Raw genomic sequence first — 24744 nt, 5'->3', positions numbered from 1 at the left:
CCAAAAGTACTCGTTACATTTTGACAGGAAAATGGTCCAATTCAAACACTTATCAAGAGAACATCCCTGGTCATCTCTACTGTCTCAGATCTGGCGGACTCACTAAACAGAGAACATCCCTGGTCATCCCTACTGCCTCTGATGTGGCGGACTCACTAAACAGAGAACATCCCTGGTCTACTGCCTCTGATCTGGCGGACTCACTAAACACAAAATGCTTAATTTGTAAATAATGTCTGAGTGTTGGAGTGGACCCCTGGCTATCTGTAAATGATGTCTGAGTGTTGGAGTGTGCCCCTGGCTATCTGTAAATGATGTCTGAGTGTTGGAGTGTTCCCCTGGCTATCTGTAAATGATGTCTGAGTGTTGGAGTGTTCCCCTGGCTATCTGTAAATGATGTCTGAGTGTTGGAGTGGGCCCCTGGCTATCTGTAAATGATGTCTGAGTGTTGGAGTGGACCCCTGGCTATCTGTAAATGATGTCTGAGTGTTGGAGTGTTCCCCTGGCTATCTGTAAATGATGTCTGAGTGTTGGAGTGTTCCCCTGGCTATCTGTAAATGATGTCTGAGTGTTGGAGTGGGCCCCTGGCTATCTGTAAATGATGTCTGAGTGTTGGAGTGTGCCCCTGGCTATCTGTAAATGATGTCTGAGTGTTGGAGTGTTCCCCTGGCTATCTGTAAATAATGTCTGAGTGTTGGAGTGTGCCCCTGGCTATCTGTAAATGATGTCTGAGTGTTGGAGTGTTCCCCTGGCTATCTGTAAATGATGTCTGAGTGTTGGAGTGGGCCCCTTGCTATCTGTAAATGATGTCTGAGTGTTGGAGTGTTCCCCTGGCTATCTGTAAATTATGTCTAAGTGTTGGAGTTTGCCCCTGGCTATCTGTCAATACAAAAATATATAATAATTGTGCCATCTGGTTGGCTTAATATAAGGAATTTGAAATGGTTTAAACTTTTACTTTTGATACTTAAGTATATACTTTTAGACTTCTACTCAAGTAGTATTCTATTGGGTGACTTTCACTTTTACTTGAGTCATTATCTATTTAAGGTATCTTTTAATTTTAATCAAGTATGACAATTGAGTATGTTTTCCACCTCTGGGAAAGTGGGATATCATCTCACCTACATGAGAGTGTCAAAACCCACATTTATTTAACAAACAAAAAAATCCCTGCCAAGAAGTTTCCTTTCATTTGAAAGTTTGTTTCTTCAATCCTTCGTTGTTGTTGTTACTAAGAAAATACACTTTATGACCCTGTCATGAAGCATTATGACCATCATAATCATATAAGCCAGAGAGGCCTATCATGTGCATCAATCAAAAAGAGGGTGTCTTGTCCTGCTCCTGAAATCTGCTCCTGCATTCATCCCAGTCATCAGCAACAGAGCATTATGGGTAGGTACATGTCTGACATCAACGTGTATACAATTACAATGATCATTTAATATGGTACATTTCAGAAAATGTTAAATAACATAAACATAGTGTTGACAAGTAGAGTATGATGTCATGGTATGTTTTGCATTGTTTGGTAGGGTTTGTGGTGTAAATATGGGTCATGACAGTGTTATGACCATAGTATGACAGGTTATGACAAGTAATGTGAGCTGTTACTATTATTCTACAATGTATAAAATAGTTCAAATAAATAAAGACCTTGAATGAGTAGGTGTCCAAACTTTTGACATGTAATCTGTCTATCCATTGACAGGTTATGACAAGTAATGTCAGCTGGTATGACATATGACGTGGTTATGACCGTGTCGTAATGTGTTATGACGCTGGGTGACCAAGTAAAGTGTTACCGCATTTGGTAATAACATCTGTTGTTTACACCCGCCATTAAAAAGGACACATGAAGTGAAAATGGTCTCATCTTAGCCTGGGATGACTAATGTTATTTCTATGGTTACTTCCAAGAGTCCTTACGCTGTCCTGTTCAAGATTCTTCTTAAAAAGACGACCTCCGGGCAATTTTTTTGAACTTTTACTGTAGAAAAGCGTTATCGTAGGTAAAAATACAGTAAAGTACACACACTGAGGGGTAAAATAATATGTTTTGTGCTAAAACAGCATTTAAAAAAAAATATGTATTACACAACTGAAAACTTCAAGTAGTTGGTCTGATGGTCTATTGTGACGTCATCAGCCTTCCTCCTTTTGCTTGAGAAACAACAGAGGAGCAATAGAGAACTTAAAGAGGAAATAAGATTAGTGGAGATGTGTGGCTCTAGAGGAGGCAAGCCTTCCCTATTGGGAGGCTAATGGAGCCCAGCTGAGGGTAATAAGTCAACTGGACAATCAGCTCCAACATTTGATTAGGCGGCTGCTGCTGCTCTCATTGGATGGAGTGAACTGGAGACAGCAGCAGACAGGTTGAGGCTGAAAGACTGTGTTTAAGATAAAAGTAGAACTTAAGTTTATTATTTTGTAAGCTTTTATGTTGGGCAATTATGAAATAAAACTTTAGTTTGAAGTGTTAATTCCGCCATCACTGAGAATCTGTACCCTGAGAACCCTCTTAGATCTGAGCCCAGGCTCTGCTACAGGGTCTGTCTGTTTAGACTGACATTACTGGGCTGGTTCCTGGTGTCTGTTTAGACTGATACTACTGGGCTGGTTCCTGGTGTCTGTTTAGACTGGCATTACTGGGCTGGTTCCTGGTGTCTGTTTAGACTGACATTACTGGGCTGGTTCCTGGTGTCTGTTTAGACTGGCATTACTGGGCTGGTTCCTGGTGTCTGTTTAGACTGATACTACTGGGCTGGTTCCTGGTGTCTGTTTAGACTGACATTACTGGGCTGGTTCCTGGTGTCTGTTTAGACTGACATTACTGGGCTGGTTCCTGGTGTCTGTTTTGACTGATACTACTGGGCTGGTTCCTGGTGTCTGTTTAGACTGACATTACTGGGCTGGTTCCTGGTGTCTGTTTAGACTGACATTACTGGGCTGGTTCCTGGTGTCTGTTTTGACTGATACTACTGGGCTGGTTCCTGGTGTCTGTTTAGACTGACATTACTGGGCTGGTTCCTGGTGTCTGTTTAGATTGACATTACTGGGCTGGTTCCTGGTGTCTGTTTAGACTGATACTACTGGGCTGGTTCCTGGTGTCTGTTTAGACTGACATTACTGGGCTGGTTCCTGGTGTCTGTTTAGACTGACATTACTGGGCTGGTTCCTGGTGTCTGTTTAGATTGACATTACTGGGCTGGTTCCTGGTGTCTGTTTAGACTGACATTACTGGGCTGGTTCCTGGTGTCTGTTTAGACTGACATTACTGGGCTGGTTCCTGGTTCCTGGTGTCTGTTTAGACTGACATTACTGGGCTGGTTCCTGGTGTCTGTTTAGACTGACATTACTGGGCTGGTTCCTGGTGTCTGTTTTGACTGATACTACTGGGCTGGTTCCTGGTGTCTGTTTAGACTGACATTACTGGGCTGGTTCCTGGTGTCTGTTTAGACTGACATTACTGGGCTGGTTCCTGGTGTCTGTTTAGATTGACATTACTGGGCTGGTTCCTGGTGTCTGTTTAGACTGACATTACTGGGCTGGTTCCTGGTGTCTGTTTAGATTGACATTACTGGGCTGGTTCCTGGTGTCTGTTTAGACTGACATTACTGGGCTGGTTCCTGGTGTCTGTTTTGACTGATACTACTGGGCTGGTTCCTGGTGTCTGTTTAGACTGACATTACTGGGCTGGTTCCTGGTGTCTGTTTAGACTGACATTACTGGGCTGGTTCCTGGTGTCTGTTTAGATTGACATTACTGGGCTGGTTCCTGGTGTCTGTTTAGACTGACATTACTGGGCTCGTTCAAGACGTGTTACTCGCCTGGCGTTCATTCAAACCAGCAACCTTTCGGTTACAGGTCCAATGCTCTTAACCGCTAGGCTACCTGCCGCCCTTTGCTAACCATTGGAGGTTATTAGTGGAGGTTAATGATGTTTCATATGAGGAAGGATATATCCTGTCTGAATATGAATCCCTTGAAAGTTAGCTAGCTAGCTGTGTGTTGCTCTCGGGCTAAGTCCCCCCCCCCCTTCTCCTTCCTGTCTGTCTCATGACTGACTTTATAAGCACACCACCACCACATCATCTCAGAACCCTAAACTCAAAACATTGTGTGCCCAGAAATGCTAATCACTTATTGGTAGAAGAAGCTGGAGATTTGCATATTGGTCATAAATTAAAGATTGCAATTGAGATTGAGTGGTCAGAGGTTTTAACCACAACCAAACACCAAGAGTTGAAAGGAGGGACTTGTAACCGAACAGAATCACTGATTGGTTTGGGAGAAAAATTATTAATTTATTATGAATTGTTTATTTATTGTCAGCAGCCAAACTACTTACCATTCAAAACATTCAAAATGTGCTAAAACAACCACACAGAACCATGGTACTCTCTCTGAATGAATATAGCTTTAATGACTTGAAAACTTTCCACTTGCACTAGTTTAGGAAAGCCATTTAGCAGGAATTGCTATGCGTTTGGCGGCACCAGGCAAACAGAAGAAAGAGCATAAGCCTGACTATCTCTACCTTGCATTATTCATGTTGTCTCTCTGAGTGGTGTGTCAAGAAGCCCTGTTTCACATTCAGCACCACTCAGCTATGCTCTGCTAAAACGCCGAAAAACTGTCACCACTTCCATACCAGCGGTCCTAAATACTGTCACCACTTCCCTACCAGCGGTCCTAAAAACTGTCACCACTTCCCTACCAGCGGTCCTAAATACTGTCACCACTTCCCTACCAGCGGTCCTAAATTCTGTCACCACTTCCCTACCAGCGGTCCTAAGTACTGTCACCACGTCCATACCAGCGGTCCTAAATACTGTCACCACTTCCATACCAGCGGTCCTAAATACTGTCACCACTTCCATACCAGCGGTCCTAAATACTGTCACCACTTCCCTACCAGCGGTCCTAAATACTGTCACCACTTCCCTACCAGCGGTCCTAAATACTGTCACCACTTCCCTACCAGCGGTCCTAAATACTGTCACCACTTCCATACCAGCGGTCCCAAATACTGTCACCACGTCCCTACCAGCGGTCCTAAATACTGTCACCACTTCCCTACCAGCGGTCCTAAAAACTGTCACCACTTCCCTACCAGCGGTCCTAAATACTGTCACCACTTCCCTACCAGCGGTCCTAAATACTGTCACCACTTCCCTACCAGCGGTCCTAAATACTGTCACCACTTCCCTACCAGCGGTCCTAAATACTGTCACCACTTCCATACCAGCGGTCCTAAATACTAGCTCAGGACAGACGTGGTGACAGACGTGGTGATTCTTCGCAAATGTATTTGTAAAAACAGAAGCTGTATTAGTGTGTATTTTTAGATTATAATTTGGATATAATATTTTATATTATTTTTAGTATATATTTTTATCCAGATTGTGTCTCATATGTATATATATGGTAGTGTAGAAACTATTGAATGCTGTCTTTATCTTACAGATCTGCCCTAAAGATCACTGCGTCTGGAAATGGAAGTCTCAGCCCACAGTGAGGAGACTCTGGGATGCTGGCCTTCGAGGCAGAGTTGCAAAGAAAAATAAATATCTCTGTCTGACGTCTTTGTTCATTTTGCCCATCTTAATCTTTTCTTTTTATTGGCCAGTCTGAGATATGGCTTTTTCTTTGCAACTCTGCCTAGAAGGCCAGCATTCCGGAGTCGCCTCTTCACTGTTGACGTTGAGACTGGTGTTTTGCGGCTATTATTTAATGAAGCTGCCTGTTGAGGACTTGTGAGGCGTCTGTTTCTCAAACTAGACACTCTGATGTACTTGTCCTCTTGCTCAGTTGTACACCGGGGCCTCCCACTCCTTTTTCTATTCTGGTTAGGGCCAGTTTGCGCTGTTCTGTGAAGGGAGTAGTACACAGTGTTGTATGAGATCTTCAGTTTCTTGGCAATTTCTCACATGGAATAGCCTTCATTTCTCAGAACAAGAATAGACTGACGAGTTTCAGAAGAAGGTTATTTGTTTCTGGCCATTTTGAGCCTGTAATTGAACCCACAAATGCTGATGCTCCAGATATTCAACTAGTCTAAAGAAGGACAGTTTTATTGCTCATTTAATCAGAACAACAGTTTTCAGCTGTGCTAACATCATTGCTAAAGGGTTTTCTAATGATCAATTAGTATTTTAAAATTATAAACTTGGATTAGCTAAAACAACGTGTCAATGGGAACACAGGAGTGATGGTTGCTGATAATGGGCCTCTGTACGCCTATGTAGATATTCCATTTTAAAAAATCTGCCGTTTCCAGCTACAATAGTAATTTATTACATTAACAACACTGTAGTTCTGATCAATTTGATGTGCCAAAAAAAGTTGCTTTTCTTTCAAAAATAAGGTAATGTCTAAGTGACTCCAAGCTTTTGAACGGTAGTGTATTTCTCATATTTCTTCAGACCCAGCGAAAGGAACATATAAAGACAGCAAAATACAGCATTCTCTCGATATGTGGCATGGAGCCAAGAACCTGGCCAAGTAAATCCATGCAGTGAGTATTTAATTATAGATATTACAGTATATATTATTTTACTTTTATGATGCGAAGATGTTGCTCCAGTGTTGTAATTGTTATCATATCTAGACAGCACAGATTAAAGGCCAGGCAGAACTCATCCTATGGATTAAGGAGGTTGTCAACCACAGATTAAAAGCAGAACTCATCCTGTGGACGAAGGAGGTTGTCAAACACAGATTAAAGGCTAGAACTCATCCTGTGGCTGAAGGAGGAAGTCACATATTTTCTCAAGAATCCTTCCCCCTATTTAGTAATTGGTTCCAGATGATGGTCCATTACACATGACTGCAGTACTGTCCTCAGGAACCACCAGAACATGTAGCTATTTATTGGTCTATTGGTCTAGGAGGAGAGGGCTGGGAAACCCTGCATTAGGGTGATGGCTGGTAAACCCTCCATTAGGGTGATGGTTGGTAAACCCTCCATTAGGTTAATGGTTGGTAAACCCTCCATTAGGGTAATGGTTGGGAAACCCTCCATTAGGGTAATGGTTGGGAAACCCTCCATTAGGGTGATGGCTGGTAAACCCTCCATTAGGTTAATGGTTGGTAAACCCTCCATTAGGGTAATGGTTGGGAAACCCTCCATTAGGGTAATGGTTGGTAAACCCTCCATTAGGGTGATGGTTGGGAAACCCTCCATTAGGGTGATGGCTGGTAAACCCTCCATTAGGATAATGGTTGGTAAACCCTCCATTAGGTTAATGGTTGGTAAACCCTCCATTAGGGTAATGGTTGGGAAACCCTCCATTAGGGTGATGGCTGGTAAACCCTCCATTAGGGTGATGGCTGGTAAACCCTCCATTAGGGTGATGGCTGGTAAACCCTCCATTAGGGTGATGGTTGGGAACCTCTCCATTAGGGTGATGGTTGGGAAACCCTCCATTAGGTTAATGGTTGGTAAACCCTCCATTAGGGTAATGGTTGGGAAACCCTCCATTAGGGTAATGGTTGGTAAACCCTGCATTAGGGTAATGGTTGGGAAACCCTCCATTAGGTTAATGGTTGGTAAACCCTCCATTAGGGTAATGGTTGGGAAACCCTCCATTAGGGTAATGGTTGGTAAACCCTGCATTAGGGTAATGGTTGATAAACCCTGCATTAGGGTAATGGTTGGTAAACCCTGCATTAGGATAATGGTTGGGAAACCCAGCATTAGGGTAATGGTTGATAAACCCTGCATTAGGGTAATGGTTGGTAAACCCTGCATTAGGGTAATGGTTGGGAAACCCTGCATTAGGGTAATGGTTGATAAACCCTGCATTAGGGTAATGGTTGGTAAACCCTGCATTAGGATAATGGTTGGGAAACCCAGCATTCGGGTGATGGTTGGGAAACCCTGCATTAGGGTAATGGTTGGGAAACCCTGCATTAGGGTAATGGTTGGTAAACCCTGCATTAGGATAATGGTTGGTAAACCCTGCATTAGGATAATGGTTGGTAAACCCTGCATTAGGGTAATGGTTGGTAAACCCTGCATTAGGGTAATGGTTGGTAAAAGATTACATCTTCCACAAGGATAGACCAAGCAGGCAGAACACAGATGGAACCAGGATATAAGTCCCCACTCTATTTGAAGTCGACAGGTTAGAGAAGGAAGTTTAGAACAACATACCTTTTCAAGTCTGCCCAACGCACCTGTTCTCACTCACACATTGGCCACAGGGTCTTTCTGAATTAATATTTACTGAATTGTTTACATCCTCTCTCCTTGCCTCCTCTTCAAAACCTACCGGAGAAGACGGTCAGAGAGGAGTGACCGTGCATCTTCTTCTACCATACGATTAAGAAGTAGGCAAGGATGTGGGATGCAAGAAAAATGTAAACATTGAATATAAACAGGAACTTCTAAGTGTATGTAAGCCATCCAATCGCCTTTCTCTAAACCAATGGGGGAGGTGATGCACAACCTTATCTGTTCTGTTGTACTCAGGTTTTTTGTCTTTTATAACACAATGCATACTCTCAAATTATGTTGACTTATAGCTATAGAAGACTGTATTTTTTATTTTTTTTTAAAGCTCAACGTTGGAGTGTCTACAGACTAAAGACTAAGAAGACATTTTGAGGAAGTGGGTTGGAATCTGGTGGCGGGATACCAAGGAGAAGAACCTTAAGGCCCGAAGACCCTAGAAGACTTGGACTCCTACCACCTATTCCTCCACCAACATCTGAGGAACTGAGAAGAGGCCTAGGTAAGTAAAACACTGAAGGCAGGAATATCAGGTAGAATTTCATTAGACCTCAGAGTGAGTTATAACAAAGCCGGGTGGAGACAATTCCTATACAGTCAATGAATAGTTGTATTTTTATCATTTCACGGTATCGGTCCACTTCTTTCCCTCCCACCTAGCGTTGGGTGAACCTGGAGACCATACGGGAGCTCCAGAAACCTTCTCTAGCTCAGCAACCCTTGGAGAAACCCAGGTAAAGACCCACATACATTCAAACCATTTTACACCAAGTAAATTACAATAACAGAATTTGAAAGAAGCGGGTTTAATTTAGTTTTTGTGCTACATAATTCTTCATAGTAACAATTATATTTGTTCTGATTTATCTGTTGGAATACATCTCTAGATTAACAGTAAAGGCCTTGATAGACCAAGACCCTTGCTGCTGGACCTCTCTCTAAAGACTCCTCTGAAGCCTCCATTATCAAGCAACTAGGGCTGAGACCTCCCTGCCTGCCTCCCAGTCCCAACCCCAAAACACAGCACTTTCTCCATGTACCAGTCCACACACACAGACTGGTGACAGGAACATACACATGGACAGCTGGCATAGTGAAGAAATGGGATGAAATTAGCATTGATATAATGCTGTACAGAGGGCCTGCAGTGCCAGACCATTTTCATAGGTTTACTTTGCTCTGTAAATATAGCCATACTTTTGATAGTGCATTACTTAATTAAAGGCCCACCGGCATCACGTGATCACCCCATTTCAATTTGCCAAGCAGCTCCTTCCTAAAAGCTTCTTCACAAAAAGTGATGTCACTTGCAAACCGAATCATTGGTTTAGAAGACAAATTAAGAGTGACAATGTGATTGTAGTCTATTGAAACAACACAGAGCAGATCCTCTCCCTCCCCCAACAGCAGTCAGTTGCTAGAGCTGCTAGTTGTAGATAAACAGTTCTGGTAGCATGTTTCAGACATGTTCTACTGAAGAGGCATCATCATCATCATCAGTATTGGATCAACTCGACACGAAAAGAGAAGTGACAAAAAAAAGAGGGAAAGTGTTGGGTTTCGTTACAAATGAAATAACAAAAGAGTTGTGTCCTGGAGGTCGCAGACGACTCGCTGATTCCAGCTTTAAGATATTAGGATACAATGGGAACATGATCAAACGCAAGTTAACCCCTTAGCTAAACAAGAAAAATGGTAGCCATCCTTTAATAGGCTGTTTACATTCTAGCTCTCTGGCGCACGCTCATGCCCACTCCCTCATGCTCAAGTGCTCTCTCTCTGTCTCTCTGTCTCTCTGTCTCTCTGTGTCTCTGTCTCTCTGTCTCTCTGTGTCTCTCTCTCTCTCTCTCTCTCTCTCTCTCTCTCTCTCTCTCTCTCTCTCTCTCTCTCTCTCTCTCTCTCTCTCTCTCTCTCTCTCTCTCTCTCTCTCTCTCTCTCTCTCTCTCTCTCTCTCTCTCTCTCTCTCTCTCTCTCTCTCACTCTCACTCTCTCACACATCTATACGCTCTTTCACAACCATAGGTTGTAATATATAAACAGCAGAAGAAGCGGGAGAGAAGCCTGGGGTCATGGATGACTCGCTGATTACCCCTTTAAATATGTCATTGAGTTCATTTGTCCAGGGTTAGTTATGTGTTTTATATTCCAGTTGAAAACTCCTCTGGAATATCGATACCATAACCTAATCATTTCATGCCTCTGTCTTATTTCACTTTCATATGTCTTCTTTTATTGGATATCTCCTTGAAAAGCAAGGTTTGGAGTAAGTTCTCATTTATCTGCATAGACCTGGCACAAGTCATTGGTGTTAGCTGTTGTTTTGAGGGTGACATTTCAACAAATTATGTCAATGGTAAGCAATTTCTAATATAGACAAACACTGTCTAAAATATGTAAAATTGTGCGTTTTTAAAACTTTACATCCAGAGGAAAAACATATGCAAAACAAACTAATGTAAAATGATTTATTCACTTTGAGATGTATAAATAAAATCTGACATTTTCCCATTTTAACATTTGTTGTGCTGGGAGACAGCGCGGTGATGATACTTTTGGGTGAGAAATAAACGAAGAACCTTTTTGAATCTTTGATATGACATGTTGTGCCCAGTAAGAAGGTTGTTGATGTCCTGAAGACATACCTGGCAGCTGTTTGTGTGTGGAGAACGCAAACTGAGGGAGAGGATGTGTTCTGTTCACAGCAAGTGACATGTCAATACGAATGTCGTGCCAATAAGTGTCTGGCAACGGACTCTCTTTGGTCATAACACAAGTATGTCATCATGTGACTCTCTTTGGTCATAACACAAGTATGTCATCATGTGACTCTCTTTGGTCATAACACTAGTGTGTCATCATGTGACTCTCTTTGGTCATAACACTAGTGTGTCATCATGTGACACTCTTTGGTCATAACACAAGTATGTCATCATGTGACTCTCTTTGGTCATAACACTAGTGTGTCATCATGTGACTCTCTTTGGTCATAACACTAGTGTGTCATCATGTGACTCTCTTTGGTCACAACACAAGTGTGTCATCATGTGACTCTCTTTGGTCATAACACTAGTATGTCATCATGTGACTCTCTTTGGTCATAACACTAGTGTGTCATCATGTGACTCTCTTTGGTCATAACACTAGTGTGTCATCATGTGACTCTCTTTGGTCATAACACTAGTGTGTCATCATGTGACTCTCTTTGGTCATAACACAAGTATGACATCATGTGACTCTCTTTGGTCATAACACAAGTATGACATCATGTGAATCTCTTTGGTCATAACACTAGTGTGTCATCATGTGACTCTCTTTGGTCATAACACTAGTGTGTCATCATGTGACTCTCTTTGGTCATAACACTAGTGTGTCATCATGTGACTCTCTTTGGTCATAACACAAGTATGACATCATGTGACTCTCTTTGAGAATCCTAGTGCCCAGGGTGGAACCCAGTGTTCTGTGAATGGGGATCAAGCGTCCCTGATGTTCCAAACACAGCAACTGGGGATGACGACGCGGTTTCCTGCACCAAGGGCTCCATGCCGCCACGTCACAAACTGTGTGTAGTCAGCATGCCGGTACTTCCCGAGGAGTCATCTCCAGGCCCTGCTGCATCAGCCACTGCCAACACGTCAACACCTATACCGCTTGTGCAAACGTAAATATCCGTTGTCTAGGCAGTAATGGGCGAAATGTGGCAGCTGGCTTACACAGAAGTCTGGTCCCTGACCGTAACACTTCCTCTCTCTGTCTGTAGGCATCTCCCTGAAGTTACCAAGGTTACCACCTGGTACATGTGCAAGTGGTGGCTCACCGTGCCGCCGCCGGTAAATCTCTAGGACATCAACAACCAACCCTGGCTCTCGCTGAAACATCAGCCTCACCACGTCCCTGTTGTCTGCATCATCCAGCTCCCTGATGAGGAATTGCTGAATGAACAGATATGCACATAGCCTACTATCATTAAGGCACAATGTGATGTTTCCCTCCACACTCAACTAAAAGGTATTTTTCATATGTATAAAAGGTCTACGATTCATTTAAAGCCAATTCAAACACTACTTTCTATTGCAAGTTGATGAAACTATATCATGTTTCGATTGAATGTAGTATGTGAGAAATACCAAAGACCAAAATATATTCAGACACCAATTATTGTGTTCATACATTAACTATTCAAGAAAAAAATACTTGAATTTAGTTTAATCTATACGCATTTTCAACGTAATGCAAACCTGTGTGGCATCTGGTCTATCCCGTCGGAGAGCCTCAGTGGTTTGAAAATAGTGTAACTGTAATACGCCAAGCTTCCACGACGGGGGAGAAAAATAAAGATATCTCCTATAATATTATTTTGTCTGACTTGACCAGTGAAATAGAGGAATCAATCAGTGTGTATTTCTAGAGCAGTAAGTTGAGCCTGGGAAGTCTGTCTTGACACCAACAGAGACAGCCAATCCAACAGAGACAGCCAATCCAACAGAGACAGCCAATCCAAACAGAGCCAGACCAACAGAGACAACCAATCCAACAGAGACAGACCAACAGAGACAGACCAACAAAGACAGACCAACAGAGACAGCCAATCCAACAGAGACAGACCAACAGAGACAGCCAATCCAACAGAGACAGCCAATCCAACAGAGACAGACCATCCAACAGAGACAGACCAACAAAGACAGACCATCCAACAGAGACAGACCAACAGAGACAGACCGACCAACAGAGACAGACCGACCAACAGAGACAGACCGACCAACAGAGACAGACAGACCAACAGAGACAGACCGACCAACAGAGACAGACAGACCAACAGAGACAGACAGACCAACAGAGACAGACAGACCAACAGAGACAGACAGACCAACAGAGACAGACAGACCAACAGAGACCGACCAACAGAGACCGACCAACAGAGACAGACCAACAGAGACAGCCAGACCAACAGAGACAGCCAGACCAACAGAGACAGCCAGACCAACAGAGACAGACCAACAGAGACAGACCAACAGAGACAGACCAACAGAGACAGACCAACAGAGACAGACCAACAGAGACAGACCAACAGAGACAGACCAACAGAGACAGATCAACAGAGACAGACCGACCAACAGAGACAGACCGACCAACAGAGACCGACCAACAGAGACAGACCAACAGAGACAGCCAGACCAACAGAGACAGCCAGACCAACAGAGACAGCCAGACCAACAGAGACAGCCAGACCAACAGAGACAGACCAACAGAGACAGACCAACAGAGACAGACCAACAGAGACAGACCAACAGAGACAGACCAACAGAGACCGACCAACAGAGACAGACCGACCAACAGAGACAGACCAACAGAGACAGACCGACCAACAGAGACCGACCGACCAACAGAGACAGACCAACAGAGACAGACCAACAGAGACAGACCAACAGAGACAGACCAACAGAGACAGCCAGACCAACAGAGACAGCCAGACCAACAGAGACAGACCGACCAACAGAGACAGACCGACCAACAGAGACAGACCGACCAACAGAGACCGACCAACAGAGACCGACCAACAGAGACAGCCAGACCAACAGAGACAGCCAGACCAACAGAGACAGACCAACAGAGACAGACCAACAGAGACAGACCAGCAGAGACAGCCAGACCAACAGAGACAGCCAGACCAACAGAGACAGACCAACAGAGACAGACCAACAGAGACAGACCAACAGAGACAGACCAACAGAGACAGACCAACAGAGACAGCCCAACAGAGACAGACCGACCAACAGAGACAGACAGACCAACAGAGACAGACAGACCAACAGAGACAGACAGACCAACAGAGACAGACAGACCAACAGAGACAGACAGACCAACAGAGACAGACCGACCAACAGAGACAGACCGACCAACAGAGACAGACCAACAGAGACAGCCAGACCAACAGAGACAGCCAGACCAACAGAGACAGCCAGACCAACAGAGACAGACCAACAGAGACAGACCAGCAGAGACAGCCAGACCAACAGAGACAGCCAGACCAACAGAGACAGACCAACAGAGACAGACCAACAGAGACAGACCAACAGAGACAGACCAACAGAGACAGCCCAACAGAGACAGCCAGACCAACAGAGACAGACCGACCAACAGAGACAGACAGACCAACAGAGACAGACAGACCAACAGAGACAGACAGACCAACAGAGACAGACAGACCAACAGAGACAGACCGACCAACAGAGACCGACCAACAGAGACAGACCAACAGAGACAGCCAGACCAACAGAGACAGACCAACAGAGACAGACCAACAGAGACAGACCAACAGAGACAGCCAGACCAACAGAGACAGCCAGACCAACAGAGACAGACCAACAGAGACAGCCAGACCAACAGAGACAGCCAGACCAACAGAGACAGCCAGACCAACAGAGACAGCCAGACCAACAGAGACAGACCGACCAACAGAGACAGACCGACCAACAGAGACAGACCGACCAACAGAGACAGACCGACCAACAGAGACCGACCAACAGAGACAGACCAACAGAGACAGCCAGACCAACAGAGACAGCCAGACCAACAGAGACAGACCAACAGAGACAGACCAACAGAGACAGACCAGCAGAGACAGCCAGACCAACAGAGACAGCCAGACCAACAGAGACAGACCAACAGAGACAGACCAACAGAGACAGCCCAACAGAGACAGCCAGACCAACAGAGACAGACCGACCAACAGAGACAGACAGACCAACAGAGACAGACAGACCAACAGAGACAGACAGACCAACAGAGACAGACCGACCAACAGAGACCGACCAACAGAGACAGACCAACAGAGACAGCCAGACCAACAGAGACAGCCAGACCAACAGAGACAGACCAACAGAGACAGACCAACAGAGACAGACCAACAGAGACAGACCAACAGAGACAGCCAGACCAACAGAGACAGCCAGACCAACAGAGACAGCCAGACCAACAGAGACAGCCAAACCAACAGAGCCAGCCAGACCAACAGAGCCAGCCAGGCCAACAGAGACAGCCAGACCAACAGAGACAGCCAGACCAACAGAGACAGCCAGACCAACAGAGACAGCCAGACCAACAGAGACAGCCAGACCAACAGAAACAGCCAGACCAACAGAGCCAGCCAGACCAACAGAGCCAGCCAGACCAACAGAGCCAGCCAGACCAACAGAGCCAGCCAGACCAACCGAGCCAGCCGTACAGACAGAACCAGCCGTACAGACAGAACCAGCCGTACAGACAGAGCCAGACACACCACCATCATACACCTGCTTGGGTACGTGCTCTGCCCTTTCAAAAGTGGGATAAAAGAATTAAGAAGGGAAAAGGAAAGCTTCAAACGTGTAGATCAATGAAAGACATTTCTTCTTCAGGGAGACAGGCCTGTGGTGGTTAATGTGGTTAATGTGATTAAAAACCTCTTAGTGATCCCTTGGTGCGCCAATCCCTTTAGCGGGATCGATTTGACAGCATCCAGTGATATTGCAGAGCACCAAATTCAAACTACAGAAATATCAATATTCAAGATTCACGACAATATAAGTGTAATACATCAAAATAAAGCTTAACTTCTTGTTAATCCAGCCGCAGTGTCAGATTTCAAAAAGGTTTAATTGTGAAAGCAGACCATGCGATTATCTGAGGACAGCTTCCCGCAAAACAATCACATAAAAATATTTTTCAACCAGGCAGGTGGCGACACAAAAGTCAGAAATAACGATATAATAAATGCCTTACCTTTGAAGATCTTCTTCTTTTGGCACTCCAAAATGTCCCATAAACATCACAAATGGTGCTTTTGTTCGATAATGTCCTTCTTTATATCCCCAAAATGTCCATTTATTTGGCGCGTTTGATTCAGAAATACATTGGTTCCAACTCGCCCAACATGACTACAAAGTATCTCATATGTTACCTGTAAACTTGGTCCAAACATTTCAAACAACGTTCCTAATCCAACCTAAGGTATCCTAAAACGTAAATAATCTATACAATTTAAGACGGAATATAATGTGTTCAATACCGGATTTAAAAAAAACGTGAAGCGTTCTCCAGTTCACGCACATCAAAACAGTAAAGTCCACTTGGCTTGACACTTAACAATGAACAGCCCTACTTCTTCATTTCTCAAAAGAAAAACATCAACCAATTTCTAAAGACTGTTGACATCTAGTGGAAGCCATAGGAACTGCAACCAGGTTCCTATTAAATATGGCTTCCCATAGAACCTCATTGAAAACACAGTGACCTCAATTTTGTTTTTCCCTGGATGGTTTGTCCTCGGGGTTTCGCCTGCCAAATCAGTTCTGTTATACTCACATAAATTATTTTAACACTTTTAGAACCTTTAGAGTGTTTTCTATCCAAATCTGCCAATTATATGCATATCCTAGCTTCTGGGCCTGAGTAACAGGCAGTTTACTTTGGGCACGCGTTTCATCCAGACGTGAAAATAGTGCCCCCTAGCCCAAAGAGGTTTTAATGAGAGATATGTCTTATTCAGGGAGACAGGCATGTGGTGGTTAATGAGAGATCAATGAGAGACAGGTCTGTGGTGGTTAATGTGGTGAATGAGAGATGTTTCTTATTCAGGGAGCCAGGCAACATGCAACAACTTCAATGGTTTTACTGAGTTACAGTTCATATGAAGGAAATCAGTCCATTGAAATAAATTCATTAGGCCTGTAGACAACAGACAACCCTGTATATAGCTCCTGACCCTGGAACGGACCCTGTATATAGCTACTGACCCTGGAACCCCTGTATATAGCTACTGACCCTGGAACGGTCCCTGTATATAGCTACTGACCCTGTATATAGCTACTGACCCTGTATATAGCTACTGACCCTGTATATAGCTACTGACCCTGGAACTGACCCTGTATATAGCTACTGACCCTGGAACTGACCCTGTATATAGCTACTGACCCTGGAACTGACCCTGTATATAGCTACTGACCCTGGAACTGTCCCTGTATATAACTACTGACCCTGTATATAGCTACTGTCCCTGTATATAGCTACTGTCCCTGTATATAGCTACTGACCCTGTATATAGCTACTGACCCTGGAACTGTCCCTGTATATAGCTACTGACCCTGTATATAGTTACTGACCCAGGAACTGACCCTGTATATAACTACTGTCCCTATATATAGCTATTGTCCCTGTATACAGCTACTGACCCTGGAACTGACCCTGTATATAGCTACTGACCCTGGAACTGACCCTGTATATAGCTACTGACCCTGTATATAGCTACTGACCCTGTATATAGCTACTGACCCTGTATATAGCTACTGACCCTGTATATAGCTACTGACCCTGTATATAGCTACTGACCCTGGAACTGTCCCTGTATATAGCTACTGACCCTGTATATAGCTACTGTCCCTGTATATAGCTACTGACCCTGTATATAGCTACTGACCCTGTATATAGCTACTGACCCTGTATATAACTACTGACCCTGTATATAGCTACTGACCCTGTATATAGCTACTGACCCTGTATATAGCTACTGACCCTGTATATAGCTACTGACCCTGTATATAGCTACTGACCCTGGAACTGACCCTGTATATAGCTACTGACCCTGTATATAGCTACTGACCCTGTATATAGCTACTGACCCTGTATATAGCTACTGACCCTGTATATAGCTACTGACCCTGTATATAGCTACTGACTCTGGAACTGACCCTGTATATAGCTACTGACCCTGTATATAGCTACTGACCCTGTATATAGCTACTGACCCTGTGTATAGCTGCTGACCCTGTATATAGCTACTGACCCTGTATATAGCTACTGACCCTGTATATAGCTACTGACCCTGTATATAGCTACTGACCCTGGAACTAACCCTGTATATAGCTACTGACCCTGTATATAACTACTGACCCTGTATATAGCTACTGACCCTGGAACTGACCCTGTATATAGCTACTGACCCTGTATATAGCTACTGTCCCTGTATATAGCTACTGACCCTGTATATAGCTACTGACCCTGTATATAGCTACTGACCCTGTATATAGCTACTGACCCTGTATATAGCTACTGACCCTGTATATAGCTACTGTCCCTGTATATAGCTACTGTCCCTGTATATAGTTACTGACCCTGTATATAGCTACTGACTCTGGAACTGACCCTGTATATAGCTACTGACCCTGTATATAGCTACTGACCCTGTATATAGCTACTGACCCTGTATATAGCTACTGACCCTGGAACTGACCCTGCATATAGCTACTGACCCTGTATATAGCTACTGACCCTGTATATAGCTACTGACCCTGGAACTGTCCCTGTATATAGCTACTGACCCTGGAACTGACCCTGTATATAGCTACTGACCCTGGAACTGATCCCTGTATATAGCTACTGACCCTGGAACTGTCCCTGTATATAGCTACTGACCCTGTATGACTACTGTCCCTGTATATAGCTACTGACCCTGGAACTGACCCTGTATATAGCTACTGACCCTGTATATAGCTACTGCCCTGAAACTGTCCCTGTATATAGCTACTGACCCTGGAACTCTGACCCTGTATATAGCTACTGACCCTGGAACTGTCCCTGTATATAGCTACTGTCCCTGTATATAGCTACTGTCCCTGTATATAGCTACTGACCCTGTGACCCTGTATATAGCTACTGACCCTGTATATAGCTACTGTCCCTGTATATAGCTACTGACCCTGTATATAGCTACTGACCCTGTATATAACTACTGACCCTGGAACTGTCCCTGTATATAGCTACTGACCCTGGAACTGTCCCTGTATATAGCTACTGTCCCTGTATATAGCTACTGACCCTGTATATAGCTACTGACCCTGGAACTGTCCCTGTATATAGCTACTGACCCTGTGTATAGCTATATAGCTACTGTCCCTGGAACTGTCCCTGTATATAGCTACTGACCCTGGAACTGTCCCTGTATATAGCTACTGACCCTGGAACTGTCCCTGTATATAGCTACTGTCCCTGTTGTAGCTACTGTCCCTGTATATAGCTACTGACCCTGTGTATAGCTACTGTCCCTGTATATAGCTACTGACCCTGTGTATAGCCTGACTGACCCTGTATATAGCTACTGACCCTGTATATAACTACTGACACTGGAACTGTCCCTGTATATAGCTACTGACCCTGGAACTGTCCCTGTATATAGCTACTGACCCTGTATATAACTACTGACACTGGAACTGTCCCTGTATATAGCTACTGACCCTGGAACTGACCCTGTATATAGCTACTGACCCTGGAACTGTCCCTGTTTATAGCTACTGTCCCTGTATATAGCTACTGTCCCTATATATAGCTACTGACCCTGGAACTGTCCCTGTTTATAGCTACTGTCCCTGTATATAGCTACTGTCCCTATATATAGCTACTGACCCTGGAACTGTCCCTGTATATAGCTACTGACCCTGTATATAACTACTGACCCTGGGACTGTCCCTGTATATAGCTACTGACCCTGGAACTGACCCTGTTTATAGCTACTGACCCTGTATATAGCTACTGTCCCTATATATAGCAACTGACCCTGGAACTGTCCCTGTATATAGCTACTGACCCTGTATATAACTACTGACCCTGGGACTGTCCCTGTATATAGCTACTGACCCTGGAACTGACCCTGTTTATAGCTACTGACCCTGTATATAGCTACTGTCCCTCTATATAGCTACTGACCCTGGAACTGTCCCTGTTTATAGCTACTGTCCCTATATATAGCTACAGTCCCTGTATATAACTACTGACCCTGGAACTGTCCCTGTTTATAGCTACTGTCCCTATATATAGCTACTGTCCCTGTATATAGCTACTGACCCTGGAACTGACCCTGTTTATAGCTACTGACCCTGTTTATAGCTACTGTCCCTGTATATAGCTACTGACCCTGTATATAGCTACTGTCCCTGTATATAGCTACTGACCCTGTATATAGCTACTGACCCTGTATATAGCTACTGACCCTGTATATAGCTACTGTCCCTGTATATAGCTACTGACCCTGTATATAGCTACTGACCCTGTATATAGCTACTGACCCTGTATATAGCTACTGACCCTGTATATAGCTACTGACCCTGGAACTGACCCTGTATATAGCTACTGACCCTGGAACTGACCCTGTATATAGCTACTGACCCTGGAACTGACGCTGTATATAGCTACTGACCCTGTATATAACTACTGACCCTGGAACTGACCCTTTATATAGCTACTGACCCTGGAACTGTCCCTGTATATAGCTACTGACCCTGTATATAACTACTGACCCTGGAACTGACCCTGTATATAACTACTGACCCTGGAACTGACCCTGTATATAACTACTGACCCTGGAACTGTCCCTGTATATAGCTACTGACCCTGGAACTGAGTCTGTATATAGCTACTGACCCTGGAACTGAGTCTGTATATAGCTACTGACCCTGGAACTGTCCCTGTATATAGTTTACTTACTTTCTCGTGTTCTTATTTATATTTCTTGTGTGGTTTTGTTCTACTTTAATTTATTTTATAGTACTACAGTGTTATTCATTCCTGCAATGTTGTGATAAGAGCTTACAAGAAAGACACTTCTCTGTACCCGTACACATGACATTATAACTTTTAACTATCTACTTCCCCAGAGCCAGAATGTCACGCCCTGACCATAGTTTGTTTTGTATGTTCTATGTTTTGTTTGGTCAGGGTGTGATCTGAGTGGGCATTCTATGTTGTTTGTCTAGTTTGTCTATTTCTATGTGTTTGGCCTGATATGGTTCTCAATCAGAGGCAGGTGTTTTTCGTTGTCTCTGATTGGGAGCCATATTTAGGTAGCTTGTTTTGTATTGTGGGTTATTGTTCCTGTTTTATGTGTACTTGTGTTCACGTTACGGGACTGTTTCGTCGTCGTTTGTTTGTTTATTATTTATTTTTTATTTTTTTCAAGTATTCTATTAAAATGAATACTCACCACGCTGCATCTTGGTCCTCCTCTCTTTCGACGGACGAAGATCGTGACACAGATGAACTTGTGGATACTATGTTGAAGTATTTACGTCCAGTATGAAGGAAGTCAGAGGTAGTTTCACGAGCCAATGCTAACTAGCTTAGCTGTACCCAATGCTAACTAGCTTAGCTGTACCCAATGCTAACTAGCTTAGCTGTACCCAATGCTAACTAGCTTAGCTGTACCCGAAGTCCTCCAGTCTTTGTGCTAAGCTAGTTAGCATTTACCTGCAAAACTAACTCAAACGTCCCACGTACTGGATGCAGATACATACAAAATGGTTTCCATGAGTTTATCTGTTCTCTGGGGAAGCAGATAAAGGGCTTCATTGCCAACATCCCCAAGTATCCCTTTAAAAATCGTCACATCGTCACAGTGTTTGTATGTGCATGTGTTGTATTTTGTTTAGAATCGAGCACAATGTTAGTTGTCATGTTTTTGGCGTCTAATACAAAAGCATAATCCACACACACACACACAACATAAATACTTATAATCTAATACTTGTAAACTAAACGAGTATTTGCATCTTAATGTCAGGCGATTATAAAAAACAAAACACAAATGGATCAACTTCTGGAGTGTTCTGGAATGGACCAATTTCTTAATTGAACAGATTGAATATAAAACTACGCATGTTATACGTGACGATTATAATGCAACTGCCCTGATCAATCTAGAGAGGCTGTAGCGTCTAACAGTTTGAGAGTGTCTATTTACTGTACACACCATTTACTGTATATAGGCAACCCTATGTGTCTAATAAACTGTAGTACATTTACATCCCAATGTAAATCAAATAAGACATCTCTAAATAGCACATTTTAAGGAGGCAATATATATTTTCTGCTAACACTACTATATAGATCACACACACACACACACACACACAGTATGTGGCAGCTAGAGAGTTTTTCCACCAACCAGGGATGGAAATGAATGTGTGATTCTGTTTTAGGACACTTTCCTTCGGTTGGTAAAAAAAAAAAAAAAGTTTATTGGGAAATGTGGACAGGTGTTGCTGTTACCAACAAAACCCAATTATGTTGTCAGTGTCATATAATGACTAGATATACAACACGGAGATATGTTTGTAGCCCTATATCACAACACCATGGCTTAACACTGACGGAGTGAAAATAACTTTAAAAAAAAAAAATGATATGGTTGACGGGATCTGAAATATGTACATGAAATCACAACGCATGTCTGAATGGAGACTGGAGACGCCCCGTCGAAACATTACATGAAAGAGGAGTTAGATATGACTGACAACCATTTGGTCCTCGACACTCAGTCCAATAGGGGATCATGTGGAGCATCAGCCTCTGAAACAACTATATTTCACCCACATCCATAGAATCTGTCTGTTTCATGCCAGTGGAAGTAATCTTCTCTTTCTTGAATAGGGAACAAACGCAGTTGGGTAGAGGGAATTTCCTCTATGTGCATTCTGCCAATCAAATGCTGAGATGTCATCTGCGGTGACATGAATGCATGTCATTATGCATGGAGAACAGTGGCCAGACATTCTGTTGGTTTTGGCTTACAGTTTGGCTTGCAGTAAAGAACCATCATTCTTCATTTTCAACAGTTTTCAAATATGTAAACTCGACACCCAACGTCTTATCTCATAGGCAAGACGAAGCGATTTTCTAAGGCATTATTAAACCTTAAAGATATGACAAAATGTGATCATTAGACATACCTCCTACGCTCAGTAGCTGGGGTTATAAGAGTCAAAAATAACCAAGGTATTATCGATACTGTTATACCCGATGTGTTATTCTACACTGTCTTGCAAGAGAGGGTTTCTAGATATAGAGCCAGTTGGCTGAACGAGGACAAGGTAAATATAAATCTAGCTGGTTTTTCTACGCATCGGCAGGACAAGACGGCAGAGTCTTGTAAAACTCAAGGTTGGGGGGGGGGTTACTTTGTTAACAACTGTTAACATCTCTAATATTAAATATTAAAGTCTCAATGTTTCCACTTGCCCGATTTAGAATACCTCAAGATAAGCTGTAGACCATACTATTTAACAAGATAGTTTTTTCATCTATACTGAACAAAAATATAAATGAAACATGTAAAGTGTTGGCCCTGCCATCTAAGACCTCTATACCTGCCGGTGTCAGAGGAAGGCCCAAAGAATTGTCAAAGACTCCAGCCACCCAAGTCATAGACTGTTCTCTCTGCTACCTCACGGCAAGCGGTACCACTGCACCAAGTCTGGAACCAACAGGAACCTGAACAGCTTCTACAGCCAAGCCATAAGACTGCTAAACAAGACTGCTAAACCAGGCTGCTAAACCAGACTGCTGAACCAGACTGCTAAACCAGACTGCTAAACCAGACTGCGAAACCAGGCTGCTAATCCAGACTGCGAAACCAGGCTGCTAAACCAGGCTGCTAATCCAGACTGCTAAACCAGGCTGCTAAACCAGGCTGCTAATCCAGACTGCTAAACCAGGCTGCTAATCCAGACTGCTAAACCAGGCTGCTAAACCAGGCTGCTAATCCAGACTGCTAAACCAGGCTGCTAAACCAGGCTGCTAATCCAGACTGCTAAACCAGACTGCTAATCCAGACTGCTAAACCAGGCTGCTAAACCAGGCTGCTAATCCAGACTGCTAATCCAGACTGCTAAACCAGGCTGCTAAACCAGGCTGCTAAACCAGACTGCTAAATCAGACTGCTAATCCAGACTGCTAAACCAGACTGCTAATCCAGACTGCTAAACAGCTATCGGGACTGCCTGCATTGACCTTTTTAACAACAAACAATCTTACACTGACTTTACCCTCACACACACACTCTACCCTCACACACATTGACTCTACCTCACACACACTGACTCTACCCTCACACACACTCTACCCTCACACACACACTCTACCCTCACACACATTGACTCTACCCTCACACACACACTCTACCCTCACGCACACTGGACTCTACCCTCACGCACACTGGACTCTACCCTCACGCACACTGGACTCTACCCTCACGCACACTGGACTCTACCCTCACGCACATTGGACTCTACCCTCACGCACATTGGACTCTACCCTCACGCACATTGGACTCTACCCTCACGCACATTGGACTCTACCCTCACGCACATTGGACTCTACCCTCACGCACACTGGATTCCACCCTCACGCACACTGGACTCTACCCTCACGCACATTGGACTCTACCCTCACGCACATTGGACTCTACCCTCACGCACATTGGACTCTACCCTCACGCACATTGGACTCTACCCTCACGCACATTGGACTCTACCCTCACGCACATTGGACTCTACCCTCACGCACATTGGACTCTACCCTCACGCACATTGGACTCTACCCTCACGCACATTGGACTCTACCCTCACGCACTGGACTCTTACCTGGTACTCCCTGTATATAGCCATGTTATTACCTGGTACACCCTGTATATAACCATG

The 24744-nt window shown here is 43.9% G+C and overlaps 1 protein-coding gene across 1 annotated transcript in view; it reads right to left on the bottom strand.

Moving 5' to 3' along the window:
- The window catches only part of LOC139531483 (phospholipid phosphatase-related protein type 5-like), a 90808-nt gene that overhangs the window by 59862 nt on the left and 6202 nt on the right, over positions 1 to 24744 (bottom strand). The gene's annotated exons all lie outside the window — the stretch shown is intronic.

The sequence above is a fragment of the Salvelinus alpinus genome, chromosome 10 (assembly GCF_045679555.1).
Source record: "Salvelinus alpinus chromosome 10, SLU_Salpinus.1, whole genome shotgun sequence".
Lineage (NCBI taxonomy): Eukaryota > Metazoa > Chordata > Actinopteri > Salmoniformes > Salmonidae > Salvelinus > Salvelinus alpinus.
Note: the sequence above shows the minus strand (reverse complement) of the source record. Positions and strands in the feature narration are given on the sequence as shown.